At 36.7% G+C, this 24759-nt stretch overlaps 1 non-coding gene across 1 annotated transcript; it reads right to left on the bottom strand.

The window, feature by feature from the left end:
• Positions 1-14292: 14292 nt before the first annotated feature.
• LOC126015294 (U6 spliceosomal RNA) lies at positions 14293-14400 on the bottom strand. Its single transcript, XR_007498173.1, has one exon. It is a non-coding gene; the product is annotated as a U6 spliceosomal RNA (small nuclear RNA).
• Between the last annotated feature and the right edge of the window lie 10359 nt (positions 14401-24759).

Here is a 24759-nt window from a genome sequence, read left to right as displayed (position 1 = left end):
CTCGTGTTTAATCATAAAAATTTTAACACTTTATTACAGCTGTCTTACTATTCTACTGTGAAACCAATTTATAACAAACCTGTTCATTTTCAGCAAATAATATCATACTTCACAGTGGAAACTCCTTCTTCAGTGCTCCCCTAACCATTTCACTTAACAAAATTTTTTTTAATTGCTAACATTTTACTTCATGTTTTAAATTTCAAATTAGAATTGTTTTAAAAATGTTTTGTGTTAAAGCTAAACCTTAAAATTTATTTTCAGCAAAGTTCCACTCCAGCTACATTAAAAAATTTTTTTTACAAACATGCCGGCTAAATATTTAAAAGCGCTTGTCAATTTTTCTAATGCAAGTTTTAAATAAATCCTCTTGTCTGTTCATGTGTGTGTGTTATGTGTGAAAGTGGCCACAATGTTGTGTTTCGTGTTGTTTGTTTTGTCTATTTGTTATTTTTGCATTTCATAATAATACAATTTTTAAAGTCTTATCCATTTTTAAAATTTCAATTAATTTTTTTATCTGGCTTAGTCTGGTCATCTAACTAACTGTAAAATCCTGCTAAAAAATCCTGTGCTAAGCTAGCTTTGTCCTAACAGCATGGCAGAAAGTGTGGGGAATGGTAAAATCCAAAATTTTTCAATGGCCATCCGGGATAACTTTTCCCTGAAAAATTTCTGAACTTTACAATCCCCAACTTTCCTGCTATGTGTAATTTAAGGCCTATAAAATATAAATTTAAACAGCAAAAAAAAAAAAAAAAAATAGCATCTAGCTTTAAAATATAACTAATAAGTTTAAAAAAAAATCATTTAAGTTCAGGTTAAAAGTTTTTGAACAATTGGCTATCATTAATTATAAAATTTTTTAAGGCTAAAGTCTGGCAAAAGTCAGAAGGCATTCCTATGGCATTCAAAAATAATCATTTTACCTCCTGCCAAGTTGTTTTCTTATAGACCTCCTACAGCTTCCTGCAGTCCTGTCCTCATTCACTTCAAAAAAGCCTGCCACCCCACCTGCTAGCTGCCATTCCTGCAAACCTGTTTCTGACTGACTCCACCTTTAACAATGCTGAATTTGGTACTCTGCCTGGCTGTCCTTAATGCCCACTGCCGCCAACCACCCCCTTCGCACCAAGGCTTCATTAATTTGTTTGCTACACTTGACTCTCCCTTGCAAGACGTTGACAACACCTCTGGTTCCTTCCCTTCCCCTTTTATGGCGCCGAAGCTCTTCAAAACTCTGCCTGCTTCCCCACCCTTCCAGCCCATGCTGTCCTCCGGACCCCCCTCCTCTTCTCAGCTCATCCTTGTCATAATCAACGCCTCCGCCCAAACGCCTTCGGTACCTGCTATTCACCCACCTCACCGGCCTAAATTGCTGCCTTAACCTGCCTTACTTCACCTACTACACCAACCTTCTGCAATGCGGTATGAAGCTTCAAAAACGTGGCTTAACTTTAAAACTAGTGGTGGAACTTAAACTTTGCCCCTTGGTACCCAATATGATTCCCCCTATTTAAAATTGTAATCAAATTCTTGTCGTTAATTTCTCCTTTCAGTTCATAATTGCCCCCAATTCAACGTTTCTTGCCTGTTTTCACTGGTTTATCTCCCCCATTGTTTTACATTTGTTTCTTTAGTCCTAGAACTACTGTGTTTTGGTTGTTTTAATGCCAAAATTAACTGTTAAATCAAAAATTGCCTTATTATCTCTTAAATATAACTTTGTCTCTCTCCCGCTGCAGTATAAAAACAAACATTGCCTCCACCCCAGCCTTATTGAAAGGCCTGGGTGTTACTGGTGTAAGCACAAAAATCTATTCATTGGTTCATACTCTAAAATCTGTTAATGCCTCATAACTGTTGTTAAGAATGTTTACAAACTTAAAAAAAGTTTACACTACTTAACTGTTGAATCCCTAGCAGTATTAGAGCAGAAAAACTGCCGTGGTTTAAAATTAACCTTTTTTGAGGGAGGGGGAAATTTGTGTCATCCTTAGAATAAAATGTTGCTTTTTAAAATAAACTTGACTTAGCTAGAGATAGCATTAGACTTATGGTAGAAAGTCTAGAGGATAGAAATAAACAGGGATTAAGATGAGTCCTGATATAAAAATTGGTCCTCTACCTCATCCTGGCTGTCTAAGCTGCTACCTAATTCGGTCCTTTCATTGGCTTTTTGCTAATTTTTCCTTTGGCCCCAAGGCATTCTGTCGCCTCACAAGTTTGTTAAAAATCCGGTTACTGAGATTGCCCTAATGTTCAGTATAGGTCCAATATCAGTGGCTCTCCTAAATGCACCCCGAAGAACTTGAAGCCTTGGATATACCTCTGAGCTTTAAGGAGTTTTGAGTATCTGGCTAAACGCCCCTGCTTGCTCTGCTCCTGGCTGTGGAGATGCCCATGACGGGGAATAGTTTGGTGCCAGTGTCTGGGTGCAAACATGGCATTCCTAATATTTTGCGCGCAAAAACTTTTAATTTGGTCTCTTGTTGCCATGTCCAAAACTGGAAGCCCACCAAATAACCTAAGACAGGTGACTCCACCCACTTTGCTCTTCTTCTTTTATTATTACAGTAAAGGGGGAACTGTGGGGAGCCTAGCTGATGAAACCTGGAACATAGGACACCTCAGTAATTCCTAATCTGGTCACCCACGTGACCAAAAGGCCCATGCCTTGAGAACAAAGGAAATAGACAAAAATAAAGTAATTCAGAGCAGCCCAATATATCCAGCCAGAAAGAAAAATATAGAGTTTGCCTTTGTGTTAGCAAACATTATTAAAAACTTTGTTTGAATCTTATGCCTTTTAGTAAAACGTGCTCAGGTCTACCTCTGCCCCTCCCTACTACCTGCCCCAATTTATGCTAATGAATGCTTGTAACTGTGATTGGTGTAAAATTTGTAACACCCCTGACATGTTTCAGCCCTTAAAAGCTGATCCCCCAACAATAAACTTCCCTTTTTGAACAGCATGTGTTGTCTTGAAGGCTTCTTTTACTAATCTCTCTAGTTCTTCTTTACAGGTCGGTTCTGCTCGAGTGAACCCACTAATAACTAGCAACTTTCATTTCCACACCCCCGCGGGTCGGGGGACTTCCACGAAAGTTGCAGTGGTAGATACCCAGAAGTGGTTTTGTTGGATCATACAGAAATTCAATACTCAGTTTGCTGAAAATTATCCATATTGTTTTCCGCAGGGAGGTTGAGCAGACAACATTCCCATCAGCAGTGGATGACAATTCCTTTTCTACCATAGCCTCAACAACATAGATTCCTCTCACTATTTTTGCTTTCTGTTTGTTTTGGGAGGTTGGAAGTTTGGGTCACACCTGGTGATGCTCAGTATTTATTCAGGGATTACAACCATTACTCCTGATTTGAGGGACCACAAGGGATACTGGGAATCAAAACTGGGCCAGGTGCATGCAAGACAAGTACCCTACCCAATGTACTATCACTCTGGCCCTTGTTTTCATTATTTTGATATGTGTCATTCTCATGGGTGTGAGATGCTATCTTATTGTCATCATGATTTGAATTTCTCTGATAATAAGTGATGAGCATATTTTTCATTGACCACTCGTTGGTCTTCCTCAGACAAAGTCCATGTTCATTTCTTCTCTTCATTTTTTGATTTGGTTTTTTATATATTTTGGTTGTTGATCTTTGTGAATACTTTATATATTCTGGATATCAACCCTTTATCTGATGTGCTGAATGCAAATATTTCTCCCTGTTTACTGTATATTAGTTTTAGCCTGTGTTTCTTTTGCTATACAAAAACTTTAATTTGATGTCATCCCATTTACTTGTTTTATATTTTGTTGTCTTTGTCAGTGGCATTAGAGACATTAGAGAAAACTCTAAGTTCCAGATCTTGGAGCATTCTGTATATATTTTTCTCTTTGTACTTTATATATTCCTATTTTATCCCCAGTCTTTGATCCACATTAAATTGACTTTTATGTAAGGTAGGAGATATAGATTCATGTTTAAAATTTTACAAGTATTTATTTACAAATATTTATTCAGTTTTTCCAGAACCATTACTTAAAAGCACTGTCTTTCCTTCATTTCATGGTCTCAGTTCCATTGTCAAAAACCAACTGACCACATACATGGGGATTGTACTTAGATATTCTTTTCTGATACATTGATCAGAGTCTATCCTTGTTCCAGTATCATGCTATTTTAATCACTATGGCTTTGTAATATAGTTTTAACTTAGGTAGTTAGGTGCCTCCCAGTTTATTCTTTTTTTTTTTTTTCATTTTGGCCACACTAAGTCGTGTTCAGGGATTACTTTTGGCTCTGTGCTCAGAAATCACTCCTGGTAGGCTCAGGAACCATATAAGATACCAGAGAATGAACCCAGGTTGGCCATGTGCAAGGCAATCATCCTATCCACTGTACTATCACTCCAGCCCCACCTCCCAGTTTCTTATTCTTTAGCACAGTGTTATTCATTTTGGGTCTTTCTTTTTATTATTCCATATAAACTTTATTATTGAATGCTCTAAGTACTTGGAAAAAGTTATCTTAATTTGGATAGTGATTGCAATGGATTTGTATAGTATTTTATGTAACATGGACATTTTGACAATATTGATTCTTCCAATCTATTAGCATGGAATTTTTCTTTTTTATTTTGGTTTTTGGGTCACACCTGGCAGCACTCAGGGGTTACTCCTGGCTCTACACTCAGAAATCGCCCCTGGCTGGCCTGGGGGACCATATGGGATGCCAGGATTCGAACCACCGTCCTTCTGCATGCAATGCAAACGTCCTATCCCCATGCTATCTCTCCAGCCTCGAATATTTTCTATTTCTTAAGATATACTTCTATTTCTTTCTTAAATGCTTTGAAGTTTTCAGGTATATAGATCTGCCTCTTTTGTTACATTGATTTCTAGACACGTGATGTTTTGGGGGCATTTTTTTTTAATAGAATAGACTCTTTTATCACTTTCTTCTCTGATTTATTATTTATTATGGTATTTTGGGGTATAAGAAAATAATAAATACCTGGTAATAATATCCATAGATGATAGAAATGAGAATCAGGAGGACCAATTCATGGTAGAAAGCTTGCCACAAAACGTGGTGAATTGCAGTTAGGGTAGTGAATGGTACATAGTGACAGTATTGGTTGGAACTGATCACTCTGAACAAGAACTGGGTGCTGAATTGGGATAAAGGGATATTAATGATAAATCTTATTTAGCAATAGTGTAAATCACAGTATCAAAAGAAAGGAAGAAAGAAAGAAAGAAAGAAAAAAGAAAGAAAGAAAGAAAGACAGACAGAAAGAAAGAAAGAAAGAAAGAAAGAAAGAAAGAAAGAAAGAAAGAAAGAAAGAAAGAAAGAAAGAAAGAAAGAAAGAAAGAAAGAAAGAAAGAAAGAAGAAAGAAAGAAAGAAAGAAAGAAAGAAAGAAAGAAAGAAAGAAAGAAAGAAAGAAAGAGAAAGAAAGAAAGAAAGAAAGAAAGAAAGAAAGAAAGAAAGAAAGAAAGAAAGAAAGAAAGAAAGAAAGAAAGAAAGAAAGAAAGAAAGAAAGAAAGAAAGAAAAAGAAAGAGAGAAAGAGAGAAAGAAAGAAAGAAAAATGCCTTCCCAGAGGCACTTAGGGAGGGGAGGTGGGAGGAGAACTGGGGACAGTGATGGCAGGAAATGCTCAGTGTACTGCAAACCAGTGTCTGAAAGGGGAAAAAGAAGAGAAAAAGAAATAGAGAGAAAAGAAAAATGTGTACCCCAGAGACAGGAAGGGGAGAGTACGTTGGGGAGTGTAAAAGGGAAACCGGAGAATTTACCTAAATAAAAAGCACCCCTTAGCTAACAAAGATACCAGGTAAAATTTGAACTTTTGAATTCAAGCTCCCTCTCACCTCTTTGCTCCAGAAAAGCAGTGTAGAACTCCCAGTTCTGGCACTTTTTAGAAATATTAAGCAATCTGTAGATCAAAGTACCTTCCTGGGAGGGCAGTAATGATCAGTTCTGCCATTCTACTTAGGCCATATACCACCTGTACCAGACAGCCCCAGTTAGGCATGTGTAGATCTGTGGATTGTGAATAGTTTGGGAGCAGAAGCTTTTGGCAATGGCCAAGGAAGATAGCAGATTGGGCAGATGTTTTTGGATACTAACTGTGAGACCTCTCTCTTTCAGAAGTCCTACAACCTCTCTGCCCTGTGCGGTCTTCCTAGAGCCTGGAACAGCTTCCCTATCTTTCTATAAGCCATTTCTCTCAGTAATCTTAGGATCAGAGTTCTGTTCTTTTGCTAATTTCTATTTATCCAGAGCCTAAAAACCTGGGTAACAGAAGAAATCAATGCTACCTATGATACAGATAAAGAAAAATTTACCTGGAGTGATGAATTATTTGGAATATTGTCTTATAAAACATTTATTTATAAGTCATTTTACATGTTCCACCTGAAAAAACACACTATGTTTAAAAACTGTGTTGAGTCAGACTTTCCACTGTAAAATCCAATTTGGTTAGGTTTACTAATTTACTGACTTGACGTGTCAAAGATGAAAATACTAGAACCAGAAAAGCATGGACAAGGAGGCCAAGATTTTGTGAAGGATAGTTTTAATAAGAAAGAATCTTACTTTAATAATACATTTGCTAAGAACTCATTTTTATCATTTTATACATCTTTTTATTTTTGTAAAACCAAACATCTTAATATGTAATATATAAAATAAAAAGTATTCAATGATTAAATTTTTATTTTTTATTGAGAAAATTTTCCAACTATAAGGAAAATTGCTAATTTTCTTGTTATCTTAATCTCTTAACATACAAGTAATTTATTACTACTACAGACTTGGTGCCATACCAATAATTTTTATATTAGCAAGGATACGTACTCGAAATCTTTCATTGGGTCCAAGTCCAATATTTGTACAGTAGGCTGTGTATGTCACCATATATTTACATGGTTTAATTTTATGTTAACATAATTGCTCATAATAAAATTATAGGGCTGGGCATTCATTAGTATAGCCTTGCCTACAGTCTTAGTTCTGCTGACATGGTCACTCAGCTCCTGTTTGTATACCTCCACTTCAGGAAAAATCACTCACCAGAAGGTCTGCTTCTATGATTTCATAGCTCCTCATAATCTAAACAGAAATATTTGTAGGGATGATGCCATTATTTTAGAATCACATCTTATATTTTCTATACTAATCACCATTTGCATTCAAGATGGTAATTATATTACAATGGCAAAATTCATTCCAAGGATATTTATTTATTCCAAGGATAAGTAGAAGAGAAAAGGAACTTTATCTTTGAAGGGCTACTAAAATAAACAGTACAATCTAGAAAATAGCACCATCACCGAAATACAAACGATCTGGGTTTTTCATTTCCTAAAGAGTTCTGATATTTAAGAGTTTTCATACGAGGAATTTGTGGGTTTCCTAGAACACAAATATCAACAGTTGAACAGTTGACTATACACCGGACTTGGTACTTTTAGTTCATATTAAACAGATATAAAGTTTACTATGTGCAGGGAGATGATAAGTTGCATACTGGATACCTAGTAAGAAGGTTCACATACCACATGAATTCTGAGGAGAAGTAGAAAGATCACATGAACACACTTCTACATAAATGAGTTAAGAGGCCGGCGAGATAGCACAGCGGTAGGGCGTTCGCCTTGCAAGCGCTGATCCAGGACCAATGGTAGTTCAAATCCAGGCATCCATATGGTCCCCCGTGCCTGTCAGGAGTGATTTTGAAGCAGAGAGCCAGGAGTAACCCCTGAACACTGCCTAGTGTGGCCCAAAAACCAAAAAAATTTAAAAAATAAAAATAAAAATAAATAAATGAGTTGTTCAAATATCTTTAGTCTTGCTAATTCAAATTGTTTTTTAAACTATCGCCTAGTAAAATTTTGGCTAGACATAACTATTGCTCTTAAGCTGCTAATTGGCAATGCTTACATGAATTTCATAGTCTCTAATGTCTGGGACAACACATTACATATGTGGGTACTTAATCCCATTCAGTAGAACAGTGAAATATGGTTTGAACCACTTTCATGAATCAGTTACACACAAGTAATAAATAATTGCAACATGGTTCACACACCACAAAAATGAAATTTTATTTCTAAATGATGTTGGTGGAATACTTAATTTAAAATGCATATCACATGGACTAGTAATGGCTATTGAAACCTCATGATGTATTTCCTGATGTTTGTACATAAATATATTTGTATTTTTAGAATGTATGTTTTTCTTTTCATGGTTCTGAAAAACAGAGTGGCATGGAGACAAAAATAGCACCCTAATTTATCCTATAGTAACAGGACACTGAAATACATGTTTTAATATACATATTATTATAGAATCTATCTGTGTCTAATTATTAAAGAACAAAATTTGAATTTTTATCAAAAAAAGTGATTACTATGTTTCCAGGAGAACTTTACACCCTCTCTTTAGAATCAGAAATTACAGCTAAGGCCCAAGAGATAGCACAGTAATAGGGTGTTTGCCTTGCATGCAGCTGACCTGGGAGGGACCTTGTTTGATTCCCTGCATCCCATATGGTTCCCAGCTTGTCAGGAAAGATTTCTGAGTGCAGAGCCAGGAATACCCCTGAGTGCCTCTGGGTATGGTCCAGAAACAAATCAATCAATCAATAAATAAATAAAGTTTAAAAAAAAGAAATTACACCTAAATATTGAAATTATCCCGTAAGTAAAGAGGTGCTGCTCTGTAATGTTGGGGAAATTGCTCAACCTCCCTGACTTTTATTTTTGTTTTTAGAAAGAAATAAAATGCTGGGTTTTATTCTCAAGGTTTACTCCTGGGTCTGGGGGGACATACATGATGCTAGGATTGAACCCAGATCTGTCACATGCAAAGCAGTGATCTACCAGCTGTAGATCTCTGGTCCATGAAACATCATGTAAGAGAGTTAATTACTCAATTATTTGACAAACACTTCATTTGCAGTGTATCCCAGAACTTCAAACAAAAGTCCAACTGTCCCCCAAATATTTGCTAACATTCAGATAGAATTTGAAATTGGGCTGGTGCTTATAAACTGTAAGATCTGAACTACCTACAAATCCATCCGCATCTTACTAATCAATTTAGAGAGTCCTAAGGGCATCTGTGTGTACACAAGCACAGGTTGTGTAATCTTGTTTTCAGACTTCACATGCCCCCTGGCAACCTCCATTGGCTTCCTGAGTCTCACATGTGTCCTGCCAGTTCAGATCCAACTCCAGAAGAATGAGTTCAGGGTTCGAGAGATAGGAAAAAGCTAAAGGTGCAATTCCTAGCATATGGTCCCAAAGTACCCAACCTCCAAGTGCCACTACTTTTTGTGAACTTTTTCCATAAACTCAACCATTTTATACTCTGGTTAGTCATACCTGTTGCCAGAAAAGCTGATATCCAGGGAATAATAAAGGAGAGAAGAAAGTTAGCAAAAAGAAGATGGTCACAAGGTAAGCACCATCCAGGATTCTGCACAAGCAAAGTGAGTTTGCAACTTGAGCATTATAAATCTCTCCACGTATCCAGAATGTGGCAAATTAGTTAAGAGGTGAGCGTGCTGGAGATAAGAGAACACCTTTGAGTTCCAAACTATAGTAACTGCTGGACAGTTTCCACAGAGCCTATGAGGGGAAGAGATTCTCTTGGAGATTACTGCTGAGTAGACCAAAGGCATCCCCTGAGCATGATGACCTTGGTCTCTCTGAGAGGGAAAATTGAGAGCAATGTGTCTTGATGACACACTTCCCGCTGTTGGTACTTACCATGGAGGGTCCATCTCAAGAGAAAGGCTGCAAGGGACTGTTACACTCAGAAGCAAGGAGCTTTCTTTCCTGAAAGATATTAGCAGTGGTAATGTTTTTAAGAAATTCCCTTCCCAAGACAGAAAAAGAGCATTTTCTCCACTCAGAAAACCAGGAAGTTGGCAGATGCCAGCAAGGCCTTTCTTCAGCTTCTAATTGGAAACTTGAAATGCAATTCAATCTTCACATTTTAGTGGAGAGCAGGGGCAGGAAAGAGAGTTAGAGTTAAAAATAGAATAGCACGTACTGACTTTCCTTGAAATTTAGAGTGAGAGAAGTGTTGGATAAGAACCAATGTAAATAACAAAAGGATGGGGCTTTCAAACCAAGACCAGGGTTTTATTGCTAGAAAGAACAGTCTTTTTTCCAATTTCTCATCCTACAAAAGAAACTGATATGAGGGATCCCTGATGCCAAATTTCCAGCAAGCCATTTTCACTGCTGATTATTCCAAGTATAGAAAATTTTTTCTCCTAAAAACTGTTATTTCCTCAATTCTATTGTAAAATTTTATTTTAATTTTCTCTTCCTGTTACTACTTTGGTTTATTAAATTTAAACAAGTCATTTACATTAAAATATTTCTGATAAAACTGTAAAATAGAAAAAACTGTAAAATAAAATGTTAACTTTGCCTCATATTTAACTACAATTAATAATAATTTTTGGGCCAGAGTGATAGCACAGCGGTAGAGCATTTGCCTTGCATGCTGCCAACCCGGGAAAGACCCAGGTTCGATTCCCAGCATCCCATATGGTCCCTGGAGCCTGCTAGAAGCAATTTCTAGATGCAAAGCTGGGAGTAACTCCTGAATGTCACCTGCTGTGGCCCAAAAACAAACCAAGAAAGGTAATTTATACATCAAAATTAAATACCTAATGCAACAAATTTTAGGGATAATTGTGAAGTATTTTTCATTGATCTTTTCTAAAGTTTTAAAAATTTTAACTGAAATTCTGTGGTTTAAAATACTGTTAATACTGTTTTCTCATGCACATAATTCCAGTACCAACCTGTTGCTAGTGTATTCACCTTTCTCCCCAAAGAAGGACTGAAATGCTCTCTGTCAATGCCCTCCCCCCCCCCCCCCCCGCCAACTCAATGTATGAATCAGTTCTCTTGTTATGTTGCCTTTGGGTCTGTGTTTCTACCTTCCTGTGTATCTATAAGTCACACAAGTGAAAGAGTTCAATTAGCAGGTGCCATAATAATTTAGTTACTATTGATTTGGGGTAAAGAAGAAATTCACCCATTGTATAAAAACGTTTAGAATGAAAGTATTTATAGATCCTAGAATGGGAAGCATTCAAAGTAAAATAAAAATGCAAATAAGCAGGGAAATAGAGGAAAACACTTCTTAGTACAATCATCTGGTTTTAAAAGACTGCTTTTGGGGTGGCTGGAGGGATAGTACAGTGGGTAGGGTGTTTGATGCAAGTGGGGAGCAAGTGAGACAAGGGAACCAGAGAAGGAAACAATATCAGAAGGGCAAGTTGAAAAAATTGAGAAACACTGCTCTGTTTGATTCACTGCTTTTATGACAGCACTTCTGTATTAAACATCTAAACAGATTTCTAGGGTTTCCATGGATTTCACTGTAGATTTGGAAGCCTTATTTGTTTACAAAGAGAATTAACAGACTCATTGCAATTTTCAGCATGAAATCTCATTCTTTTAAATGAAGAAATTAAAAGGGAAGGAAAACAAGAATGGGTAAATGAGGAAAAGGGAAACAAATGCATCTTTTTTTTTTTTTTTTTTTTTTTTTGGTTTTTGGGCCACACCTGGTGGTGCTCAGGGGCTACTTCTGGCTGTCTGCTCAGAAATAGCTCCTGGCAGGCACGGGGGACCATATGGGACACCGGGATTCGAACCAACCACCTTTGGTCCTGGATTGGCTGCTTGCAAGGCAAACACCGCTGTGCTATCTCTCCGGGCCCACAAATGCATCTTGAAAATAGAATTGAACTGATTTTTATTGATGCATTCCCAAAGAATATAATGTTAAAAAGCTATCATCCTTCAATTTTAAAAGAAAATAAGGAAATATACCTAACATAAACCATGTGATTTTTCTCAAAGCTACATGGTGAATTGATTGCAGAGTCAACCACTGTCACTATGTTTGTCATTTTTACTCAGATTATTATCGAGTGGATAAGCTCTTCCAGATTGTGACTAGGTTCTTTGACTAGGTTAGTCTTTTGGAAAGTCTTAAAAGAAGATAAATATTATACAAATATCTAGATCCACACACAATTTCTGCAAATTTATCCTGTAACTTTTGTGCTTTCTCTAGGCTTAAACTGCCTTATTTCTGAGGAAAAACATAAATTATTTAATTTGGCAATATAGCTGATAAAATAGCTTTGATTAGAAAAGTAAAAAATAAACTGATATCTATCCTATGTTCTCCTATCTCTATAATTGGTTCTAATTTGAAGTTACCCAAAACAGAGACAGTGTTGGAGGAGCAACTGAAACAATCTATAAATGTGAGAATTACTTTGATTGAAAAGTATTTTTATGAAGGTGCCAAAACACAATAATTCTCATTTCTCTTTAAGAATAGCACATAATTTTAAGACTTTCTTTCCCTTGTTTATATACATTCTCATTGTCATATTTTTTTCTTGGAGCAGAGGAAAACTATTTCAGATGAAACTGTTTAGAACCTTGGAGAAATGTTGACAAAATAACGACAGTTTTCTAGAAATTCTTTCTTTCCTAAATTCAGATATACAAAGAGAGGCTGTCTCTGATCATCTTTAATAATTCATAATGGCAGCATAAACTTGACTCAAAAGGTGAGGCGCCTAGGCATTCTCTTAGCCTACTTCCAAACAGTTTCTCTAAACTAAGCTGTATCTCAGAGGCATACAAAGATAGAGATTCTAGCAAAGGGATCTTGTCATGTGGGGTAAGTGATAGCCCCTGATGAAGAGACAAACCACAAGGTTAGTCAGAGACTTACTCATTTAGTATCCTCCCTGGTGCAGTCAATCGTTTGCCACCTAATTTGTAGAAGCAACACATTACAGCTGCCTGGTGTTACATCTAGACATCATCTCTCTTGTCCAAAGGTCACTTGCCCTCAATGTGTGAGATTTGTGAGAACTTTGTGAGAACCTCATCACTAATCATCAGGGAAATGCAAATCAAACCAACGATGAGATACCATCTCACACCACAGAGATTGGCACACATCACAAAGAATGAGAACAATCAGTGCTGGTGGGGTTGTGGAGAGAAAGGAACTCTTATCAACCTCTATGGAAAGCGATATGGAGATTCCTCCAAAAATTGGAAATTGAGCTCCCATTCGATCCAGATCCAGCTATTCCACTCCTAGGGATATACCCTTGGAACACAAGAATACAATACAAAAACCCCTTCGTCACACCTATATTTATTGCAGCGCTATTCACAATAGCCAGGCTCTGGAAACAACCAAGATGCCCTTCAACAGATGAATGACTAAAGAAACTGTGGTACATATACACAATGGAATATTATGCAGCCGTCAGGAGAGATAAAGTCATGAAATTTACCTATACATGGATGTACATGGAATCTATCATGCTGAGTGAAATAAGTCAGAGGGAGAGAGAGAGACACAGAATAGTCTCACTCATCTATGGGTTTTAAGAAAAATAAAAGTCATTTTTGCAACAATCCTGAGACAATGAGAGGAGGGCTGGAACTTCCAGCTCACTTCATGAAGCTCACCACAAAGAGTGGTGAGTGCAGTTATAGAAATAACTACACTGAGGACTACCATAACCATGTGAATGAATGAGGGAACTGGAAAGCCTGTCTAGAGTACAGGTGGGGGTGGGGTGGGATGGAGGGAGATTTGGGACATTGGTGGTGGGAATGTTGCACTGGTGAAGGGGGGTATTCTTTACATGACTGAAACCTAATCACAATCATATTTGTAATCAAGATGCTTAAATAAAGATATTATAAATAAAAAAAGAAATAATATTGGTTCCCCAGAAACTTGATGAATTGTTGCAGAGTTTGAGCTCTCTAAACTAAGGCTCATAAAGTAAAAGCCAATTTAATTTTATGTATTTATTTTCTTTAAAGAAAATGCATCACATAGTTGATCATAATGCAGTTGAGATAACTGAAAGCAAATTTATTTAAAAAAAAAAGAAATAAAAAGAGATTGAAGAAAGTTTTAAAAAATAAAGTAAAAAGAAAAAGTATATTTGTGAAAAGCACATTTGTGGGAATTTTATCTTCAATGAAGTCATTGATAAAATGGCAAAAGTTTTAATAAGTTCTTATTATTAGCTGCCCATTCTTGGGTTGTTTCTATGGGGAGTGTGGGTGCTTGGCCCACCCTTTACTCTCAAGATGTCCAGCTTTCTGCTGTGTGGGTCTATGTACCCATGACTTTTCATTGCTTGGTTTATATCTTGTTTGGGGGAGGGTTGTTTTTTCTTTTTTTTTTTATGGAATGCTTCATGAATTTGCATGTCATCCTTGCACAGGGGGCCATGCTAATCTTCTCTGTATCGTTCCAATTTTAGTGTATGTACCACCGAAGTGAGCACAGGTTCATATCTTGTTCGAGAAAAGAGTAAGACTATGCAGCTGGCCTAGTTCTAACATGCCTACTCTCATTTTATGTATTTTTAAGCGATATGCTTTTAGGATTTCTCAGTCAACAAAGATATTAAGAATAGCAAGCATATAAAATGTGATTGACTCAACCACCTGGTAAAAGATGAGGAAGGAAGAAAAACACTGAAAACTAATAAACATATGGTCATCTAGAAAAGGGTTCCTTGTAGAGGCAAATCTTCCAATTTATCTCTACAATCATTTGGGGCCAGTGGCATAGACACCCAAATATATAAAGGTTGAAAAAAAATGTTCCCTTTCAGGGGTCTCAAACTCAATTTACCTGGGGCTGCAGGAGGCAAAGTTGGGGTGATCCTTGAGTGCAAATTCAATAATAAGCCTTGAACATTGGGGGGTGTGACCCAAACAACTAAAACAAAACAAAACAACAAAGATTCCTCTAGGGCAGGGCCACAAAATGTTGTACAGAGGGCCGCAAATGGCCCGCAGGCCGTGAGTTTGAGACCCCTGCTTTGTTCCTTTATGCCCTTCTCATAGCATTTCACCCATCAGATTATTAGAAAAGCCTTTTTCTTTCAATGACTCTGCTTGAAGCTGCTCCAGTCAATCATTTTATTTCTCATCACCTTTCACCTTTTCTTCCCAGAATATTTCACAATACACAATCATTTTATTCATTATTAGTCTATTTTTGCATTTATATACTTTATCAGTACTCTCACGAAGATGATGAATACATACCTGCTAAATGAAAAATATCACCAGGAAAGTAGCTATGTTTTCTGATTTTAATAGTTCACTTGAGCAACATTTACTTTCCACCTAGGAAAGTTCCTAAGAAAGTTAAAGGGATGTTAATTCTTTAAAGGTGGGGGAAAGTAACCATAATTAGTTAAGTAACCATCATGAACTAGGAGTGGTAAACACTGTGACAGGGTAAAATAGGTATGATTAGCCCTTACTTCACTGATGAGGAAACTAAAGTTAAACAATGGTCCAATTTTCTGCAATTAATGTTAATATCTGGATTCAAGTCCACGGTCCACATCTCATTATTTAGATGGGTAGAACTTCAATTCTCTTCACTTAAATAAAAGCTTATATGTCACCAGGATGCTGGATGGGCCAGACCCAAACTGGGTTTCAATATTAGAAAGCAAAAGATGAAAAATATTTTGTAGATTGCACTCAAGTCAGAAAGTCCAGATGAAAAGACCAAATTTAAATACATATGTAGCATTATGAAAGGACAGAATCAAGTCAAAGGTCCTATGAAAATTGAATCACTCTACAACTTACCCAAATCTGATTTAGACATGTTAGAGAGTTGCCATGTTAGACATGTTAGACACATTAGTTATGCCACCAATGACTTTGCTATCACCATGTTCAATGGGTAATATTCTGGCTTCATTGTATATGGCTTCACTTATTATTTGTTATTTAACCATTTCCTCCTTTGTGAATCATTGTTTACCCTCCCAGACTCTCCTACACTTCCCCTTACTTATCTTTCTCACCATCTCTGTCTCATTTGCCACTTGATCCTCCTCCACCTAAGCAATAAAAGTGGGGTTATTCAAGATCAAGGTGAGAACTTCTTTCTCAGTCTTTACCTTCCATCTAGGTAAACCCATTCATTCTAATGCCATTAAGTACTTACAGGTTTATGAGTCTTCCATTTTACTTTTATTCTATATATAATTCAAGTTTTAAACTTGATTTACCAATTGCCTAGTTGGAATTGAAATTTAGATATTTCAAAGACTCAAGTTTAATATATTTCAACATACATTTATCATATAAATTCTGATTTCTTCCAGTAGTCCCAATATTGGTGAATAAGTCAACCTTTATATCTTGTTTTATATCTATGCCCTTAAACACGTAGAAATTTTATATGATCTACATTGACTCTCTTTCCCTCAATCATCACATGTAAATTTGCCAGTCTTATTTTCCCCTGAAATCAAGCTTAACTGGTCTCTCTATCTCCACTCTTAGGCCATACAACTCAAACTCTACTTTGCCACTTGAGACATATTTTTAAAACATAGATATGCTTATATGATCTCATTAATTACAGAGCAAAACTTCATATTTTTGGGGGGGTCACACCCGGCAGCGCTCAGGGGTTACTCCTGGCTCTACCCTGAGAAATCGCTCCTGGCAGGCTCGGGGGACCATACGGGATGCCGAGATTCAGACCACTGTCCTTCTGCATGCAAGGCAAATGCCTTACCTCCATGCTATCTCTCTGGCCCAAAAACATCATATTTTAAGTTTGTCTAAAACTATATTATTAGAATTATCTAATTTTTGGTTGCATTGCTTAGTCCTCCTTAATCTATACCAGCTCTCTTTCTCAGTTTTCTAACTATCAAAGATCTCCTTTCAAGTTGTATTCATATTATATTCCCATTGGCCTTAGGGCTTTAACAAATTAGACCTTATTCCTGGAATTCTTTAAACTCTAGCACAAACACTCAGTCAAGACTAAGATATCATCTAAAGTGTTATTTCCTCTGGAATCCCTGGACATTTTTGGACAGATAATCTCACAACCACATCTCTCTCTGTCTCTCTCTCTCTGTCTCTCTCTCTGTCTCTCTCTCTCTCTTTGTCTCTCTCTCTCCTTTTTCACATACATTCACTGAATCAAGTTCAACTAAGACAACATATTTTCAGCAGTCTCAATATACTGTACATTTTGATTAATATTTCTCTATTTTTTGTTTGGGAATTGGGTTTATTTGGAGGGGTTGTCTGTTTCATTGTTTATTTTGCCACACCCAGTAGTGCTCAGGGCTTATTCATCAAGAATTCTTCACTCAAGGATCACTCTGGCTCTTCACTCTGGGATCATTCTTGGCAGAATTTGGGGAACCATAGATGATGCTGGGGTTTGAACATGGGTAGGTCACATGCAAGGCAACCATCCTACCTGCTATACTATTTCTCTACCCCAAATATCTCTTTTCTTAATGAATTATTAAATCTGGAGAAACAAAGAGCCATTTCCATTATCATTGCCATTATTCCTTATTGTGCATCTCAGGACTCGGGATTGCTTTACACAAAGATTACTTGTGAGTTTTTGTTAAAGGAAAAAAGGAAGAAAGATGAGTAGAGAGAAGGAACGAAAGAAGAAATAAAGGAAGAAGAGAAAATACAAACCAAAGGAATTGTGAGTATTCATATCTCACATACATTAATCTGGGATTTGATTGCTTTTACAAGACTGGATTACAAGTGAGGTTGAGGGTCCAAGAGATAGTACAATGAATAAACCACTTACTTTGTAGCCTAGTTCATAAATGGCCACAGAGAGCCACCAGGAGTTGTTCTTGAGTATGCAATGAGGAGTAAGCCCTGAGTACCCCTTGATGTAGCCCCAACTTAGAATAATTTAATGTCACCAATGGAGAATATGTGTCATTTATTTATAAGGCAATAAATGCTTGAACTCATTTTTAGTTTATTTGACTTCAAAAAGTGTATATTTATTGCTGTGATTATTGTTTCAGTTTATCTTATTTCTCCATTCACATTTATTTCAGAATTTAACACATATTTCCATTTAAAAGTTTTATAATTAACTTTAATTTTTTTTATTTTGGGCAAGAGTGAGTTAATGGTAGTTAATTTTGTGTTAGATACATTATTTGTAGAAAGCACTTTTGCCTAGATCTTAATAATTCGATCTACTGCAGATATTTTCTTTGCCCCTGTGCTTAAAATAACTTTTTCTTCTACAATAAGAGAGAATTGAATTTAGGCCAATACCCAATAAACCTCCTGACTATGCGTATTGTTTTAGCATAGCATCTTTTACTTTGACTGGGACAGGACTGACCCACCTCCAGCTCCAGGATAAGCAAGTGCTCCAAGTCTAATCAGTTCCTAGCAATAAATAGTATTTGGCACATAAATGAACAATAGTAGGTCACAGAACTCAGTTCTGGTTTCTTAGACCACATGAAAGAAAGATTGCTTTCTGATGCTGATAGCATAATAAACAAGTTGGCTATGACTTTCTTCCCTCTTGCCTCACAAAACATAGATTGAACCACACATAGAAAAAGCAGAATTGGGAACAGGAAAATGATATAGATGGATGTAATTGAGGGTTGCTACCATTGGTGCAGAATTCTAACACAGAGGTGACACTTCTATGTACAGAGTCAACAAGTAAAGATGCTAAGCTTTATGGGTCTCTGGTTTTAGTTGTACTAGTCCTTGCTCTCAGTAGAATTAAATTTTGAATTAAATCAAATTTAGGGGTTTTGTTTGTTTTTAATTTTTTGTTTTTTTTTATGTTTCTGTCAAGTGTAATTGACAATGCTCACCTTATTCACAAGTTGAAACATGGGAATTAATTTCTTTCTTTCCTGATTGTAAAGAATTAAGTGGTTTAAAATGGCTGATGGACATAAATATCCAAGCAATTCTACATTTGATAAAATAAAATATGTTTGATAATAGTTTGAGTGAGAAGGCTAATAAATTGGGACTGATCATTGCTTCAACACCAATCTGAAAAATCCCTATTAAAAATTAACAACACATAAATTTACTAATTTGATGTAAAATGTCAAACCTGTCTGCAACCAGTTATATCCTAGTAAGAAAAATATTTAACTTTAATATAAATATTTTATCAATGATTATTAAAGTACCAGTGATTACTAATTGAGAATATATTGTTTATATATAGTTTAACATAACTTTCATCCCTTGGATCCTCTATTAGGATTTTATTTTTCTTTCTTTCTTCCATCTTTATTAGTCATTAAGCTGGTTCTTTTTTGTTTTGGTTTGTTTTGGTTTGGTTTTTGGGCCACACCAGGCGATGCTCAGAGGTTACTCCTGGCTATGCATTCAGAAATCGGTCCTGGCTTGGGGGACCATATGGGATGCTGGGGGTCCAACAAACCCAGGTCCTTCCTGGGTCGGCGGCATGCTAGACAAACACCTTTCCGCTGTGCTATGGCTCCAACTTCTAAGCTGGTTCTTGATGCTCTACAAAGTGATCTTTTTTGAACCAGAGATAGCCTCAAGAATCTGACAACTTACTTTGCAAGGGGGAGACTGTGAACATCCAAAAGCTGCCAGGGGCTCAGTCTCCATAACAACTTTGGAGAGCCCATATTAAAACACACACAAACCAAATTTGATTTTTAATGTAAAAGCAAAAAGGCAGACAAGAGATGAACAAGTGAGCTTAATAAATACATCTTTCACCCTAACAACAAGAAAACAACACCAACTTTATCTAAGGTCAGGTTGCCCTACCTCAGCACCTAACAGTGAGATGAAATCAGCAGACACACTGTCCTAGGAACTGTGCAAAAACCAAGATCTCTATTTACAGAAGACTGACTACTACAAAAACTACTGAGCAGAACTTTTCCTAGGACCATCCAATCATAGGGCAGCGGTTTGAAACTCGCGGCCGTTTACGGCCCTCTATATAACATTTTGTAGCCTGCGGCCGGACTTCAAATATTGCAGTATTCGCGATTATTCGCTTACCGAATAATCGCAATAAAAATCACATTAGTAAGAAAAAAATCGCATTAAACATTCACATACCCCGAGCAGTTCCGTTCAGGGTATGCAAATGTTTAATGCAATTTTTTGTGATTTTTTTCTTACTAATGCGATTTTTTTTATTGCGAATATTCGGTAAGCGAATAATCGCGAATACTTTGCACCTAGCGCAGACTTCAATTCCACTGCTCCTTCCCGCTGTCCCTTGCATTATTGGAGGCTTAAGAGAGAGAAGGGGGAGAAGTTTATTACAGAATTAGATTTTGTCATACCAAGTTCAGGGAGATTAGTGGAAAAGCAGACATGCATGGGCAATTTTTGAAAGAATTGCCTCCCAGCTTCCCTGAGCTTTCCCGAATGTTCAAGCGCACCATGTGCCTTTTTGGGAGCACATATTACTGTTAATGTCACAGGAACAGAAATTCAACACTCAGATATGTCGTCTCTGATGAGATGCAGCTTACTGCATATAATTAATGATTAAATTGATAAAACATTTTTAACTATCAAGAGACTTAAAACACATGTTAGATCCTGGTTGATGATGTTTCTTGATAATCCAATAGATTTAGTTTATACCATAATAGTAAAACTTTTGTTTAGACTCTATTTCAGCATTGAAAGGATTATATTGTAAATAAGGCGAATCCCTTTTTTTTTCAGTAGGGCACTCTTTGAGACTTTTATTGCGATTATTATGTAATATGAGGTTCAAATGTCAGGAGTACTAACTGCCACATTTATGGCTTTTGCCAATTGAATACAATTACAATATGATTTACTGAGAGATGGTTTACATTAATACAAGCATACAATTCAGTTAGCAATAAAGAGTGGAAGAGTCCAAACCATAAGCTGCTGAGAAACAGCAGTGAGATCCAGAGAGTTCTTTTTAGGTGTCTGGATGTGGAAAGGAAAGGGATCTTCCTGAGTGAAGATCCCGTAGAAGGCTTGAGAGAAGCATGAATGTGACTTTCAGAAGACACTGACATTTTGCACCATTTGGTGCCCACATTTATTTGTATCATAGAGCTATACATCAGCATTACTTATTAATTTTAATTTGAATGAGGACTCTCACATGGATCCTTATATATATATTTGTTTATGTATTCACTTTGTGTTGACCTTGCCTTGGTCAATGCTGCACTCACTGTTCCTCTCTTGTTTTCTACCTTTTTATTAGTTAGAGTCAGAGTCATTATAATGTCAAGGCACATAGTTGTTTTTATCTGCCATAATTATTCCATTGTCAGTACACAAAAAAACAAAGAAAATGAAATATTAATGAAGTTGATTCATTCTCATAAAATACTTACAAAAGCACTTAAAATGTTTTGGAGTGGCTTAAGTATAAATTATAGCAATGGCAGAATTTCTAATTAAACTAATAAAGATTAGAAAGTGTACACACACAAGATGACACTAATTACAAACCTAACTGGGTTTATAATATTGTTCGTTAATTAGATGTATAAATTAATATTTTTAAAGCTTAAAGTAAACATACATGACATTTGAAAACTAAAGTATTGCTAAGGTGAAAATGTGAAAGGAACATAATCCAGCCATTAAAAAATTGGCAATAGGCAAAGACAATGGGAAAAAATAACTAGAAAACAGTTAAAATGGCATTTTAGTTTGTTTTTTTTGTCTTTGGGTCCTACCCAGCTGTGCTCAGGGCCTGCGACTAGCTCTGTGCTCAGGGATCACTTCTAGCAGGGCTCTAGGGGAGCACATGGGGGATGGACTTGAACCTTGGTCAACTATGTGCAAGACAAGCATCTTACCTGCTATACTATCTCTTTGGTGTCTTAAAATAAAATGATAAATGAAAGTAGAAAACAACATTTTCTTTCATAGCAGTCAACAAAAAAAAAATCTAAGGAATTGTTTTTCCGTGATTATATATGTGATGCCAGTAAATTCCAGGTAAAACCCAACATTCCTGTTTAGCTGAAGGACTTGTAACCTAATTGCCACTTTTGTTTTTAGAATAAAGTAGACAAAAGGCCTGTACGCTTTTGAAGGAAGAGAATAAAACAGTTACCGATCTAAAATGGAATTGCTTAATATGCAGGTGAGGAATACAAAAGTAGGTATAATGGTCTATAGTGACTGAGGCCAAGAAAACACGGGTGTGAATATTCAGGGGAAGCAATTTCTCTTAACTGTAAGGGCTTACGAACAATCTTTCTAAACACACACACACACACACACACAAATCTTTTTACTTGCTATACAAAGGTATTTCTGTATTTTGTTAGATTGTGCTGTTAATAAAATTGTCACAGTGATAATTGTGGGAGCACCATGGGAAATTCCAACAGTTAAGTAAAAATAGAAACAACAATTTGGGTTAATTAAAAATGATTACAACAATGTTAAAATAAAATTTCTTTCCCTAGATGAAAACAAAGAAATTGTAAGGTGTAATTTTATTAAGTAAGATAAATAAAGACTAGCATCTAATTTAGACTTTTTTTTTGCCTTTTTGTGGTACAGAAAATTTAATTCAGATCTGAAAAAGCGCAACTCATGTAAGTTACCCATGAATTAATATTTGTTTGTTCTACTTTAAAAAGTATCATTAAAAGTACTATTAGTTATGCTACCTCAGTAACAATGGAAAAATAAAGACTTGTGGGTTCATTTCTCAATTCATGATTAAATTTCCTTTTATGATTGATTTATATATCTGTGTAATTAAGGCACCAATTTTAGAATATAAATTGAGACAACAGGTTCATTTTGTGTATAGCTTGTTGTCATTTGGGGCTCTATAGCCTTTGACTTTGGCTTGATTACTTAGATCTGACCATTTTGTTTTTTCCACTCAATGCTCCTGAGACCGCTTGAAACCCATCCACTTTTTTTTTATTCTCAATTTGTAGGAAGACATAAAATATGAGGCAGAACAAGATGATTCATGTTCTATGGCAGGTGTCTCAAACTCAATTTACCTGGGGACCGCAGGAGGCAAAGTTGGGGTGAGGCAGGCCGCATAAGGGCTTTCACAAAAAAAAAAGGCCTCAAATGTCATTATTAACAGTTTTAATTATTTCTTCTGAACATGAATAGAACATTGAGTGAAGATCATGAACAGTTCTTCTGAACATGGCATCTTTTGCCTATTCCTTGCTGCCAGAGATTTGACAGCGCTTCTTCTCACAAATCTGAACCACATTTGGCTTTAGAGAGGAAGCAGTTGAGACCATCAGTATGGCTTGAAGATGATCATCATGAAGTCTAGACCTGTACTTTGACTTATTGAAGTTCAATGTGGAGAATAACTTTTCACACAAATATGTGCTCCCAAAAAGGCACATGGTGCGGTTGAACATTCGGGAAAGCTCAGGGAAGCTGGGGGGCAAGTCTCTCAAAAATTGCCCGTGCATGTCTACTTTTCCACTAATCTCCCTGAACTTGGCTTTGAGATCAGAGTTGCATTGCAGGTCAATGAGCTCCATTTGAAGCACAGGAGGGGCATCTTGCACATCAAAGGAAAAGGGCTCCACAAAAATTTGGAAAGTGGCTCTGTGCTTTTTGAAGTCTGCAAATCTGTGATCAAATTCCTTCTCTAGCTTAAAAATAGCATCAACATATTTCTCACCACTGAATGGTATGCCTGCATCCACAGGTTCCTTGCATGCTGGGAAATGGCAAAGGTTTGTCTGAGAGCTGGGATTTCCATAACACAGGTTTTGTGGAGAATGCTCTCACATTGTCATAGGCAGCACTGATAAGCTTCCCTGGGCCTTGTAACATCTTGTTTAGTACATTTAGCTTATGTGTGATGTCAACAAGAAAAGCTAAGTCCAGGAGCTATTTGTGATCACTTAATTCAAAAACAGCATTCCCATCCTTCTCCATGAAGGCTTTCACTTCTTCTCTCAGCTCAAAAAAATCTTTTCAGGACATTTCCCCTGCTGAGCCAACGTACCTCAGTGAAATAGAGCACATCACCATATTCTCACTCCATTTCCTCTAAAAAAGCATGGAACCTCCTGTGCTTTAAGTCCCTGGATCTAATTTGGTTGATGCATTTCACAACAACAGACATCACATTGTCTCACGGCAGGCATTTACTGCAAAGGGCCTTCTGATGGATAATGCAGTGAAGAGCAATGGCCTTCTCTACACCCGCCTCTTCAAGTTTTGTTTTTTTTTTTTTTTTTTTTTGAACAAGGGCCACCAGTCCATTTTTTCTTCCTGTCATCGATGGTGCTCCATCTATTATTATTCCAACAAACCTTTTCCATGGCAAACCTGCATTCTCAATGGCCTCACACAGATGCCGAAATATCTCATTAGCAGTGGTCTGGCCATGCATTGGAATGATTGTGAGCAGCTCCTCTGTCAATTCAAAATTGCAATCAACACCACGGACATAAATTGTGAGCTGCGCAGTGTCTGTTATATCTGTGCCCTCATTAAGAGCAACTGAGTATGCATCTAAACATTTGGCTTTCTCACACAGTTGATGATAAATGTCACTTGACATGTCAGAAATGCCCTCTGCCACAGTATTGGCAGAAAGGCTGATTGTGCTAAACTGATCTTTCTTTTCCAGACAGATAATACTTGCAGCCTGCAACATGCATTTTTTAACAAGCTCTCCTTCTGTGAATGGTTTCCCTGCCTTAGCAATCATCTCACTAACCATGTAACTAGCTTTGACTGATGCAACATTCTCTTTAGTTGCCTCATTAGACATGGTTTAAGACTGGCAACCTGCTTGGCTCTCTCATTTCCTTGATATTTTGCACATTCCT

The sequence above is a fragment of the Suncus etruscus genome, chromosome 7 (assembly GCF_024139225.1).
Source record: "Suncus etruscus isolate mSunEtr1 chromosome 7, mSunEtr1.pri.cur, whole genome shotgun sequence".
NCBI lineage: Eukaryota > Metazoa > Chordata > Mammalia > Eulipotyphla > Soricidae > Suncus > Suncus etruscus.
Note: the sequence above shows the minus strand (reverse complement) of the source record. Positions and strands in the feature narration are given on the sequence as shown.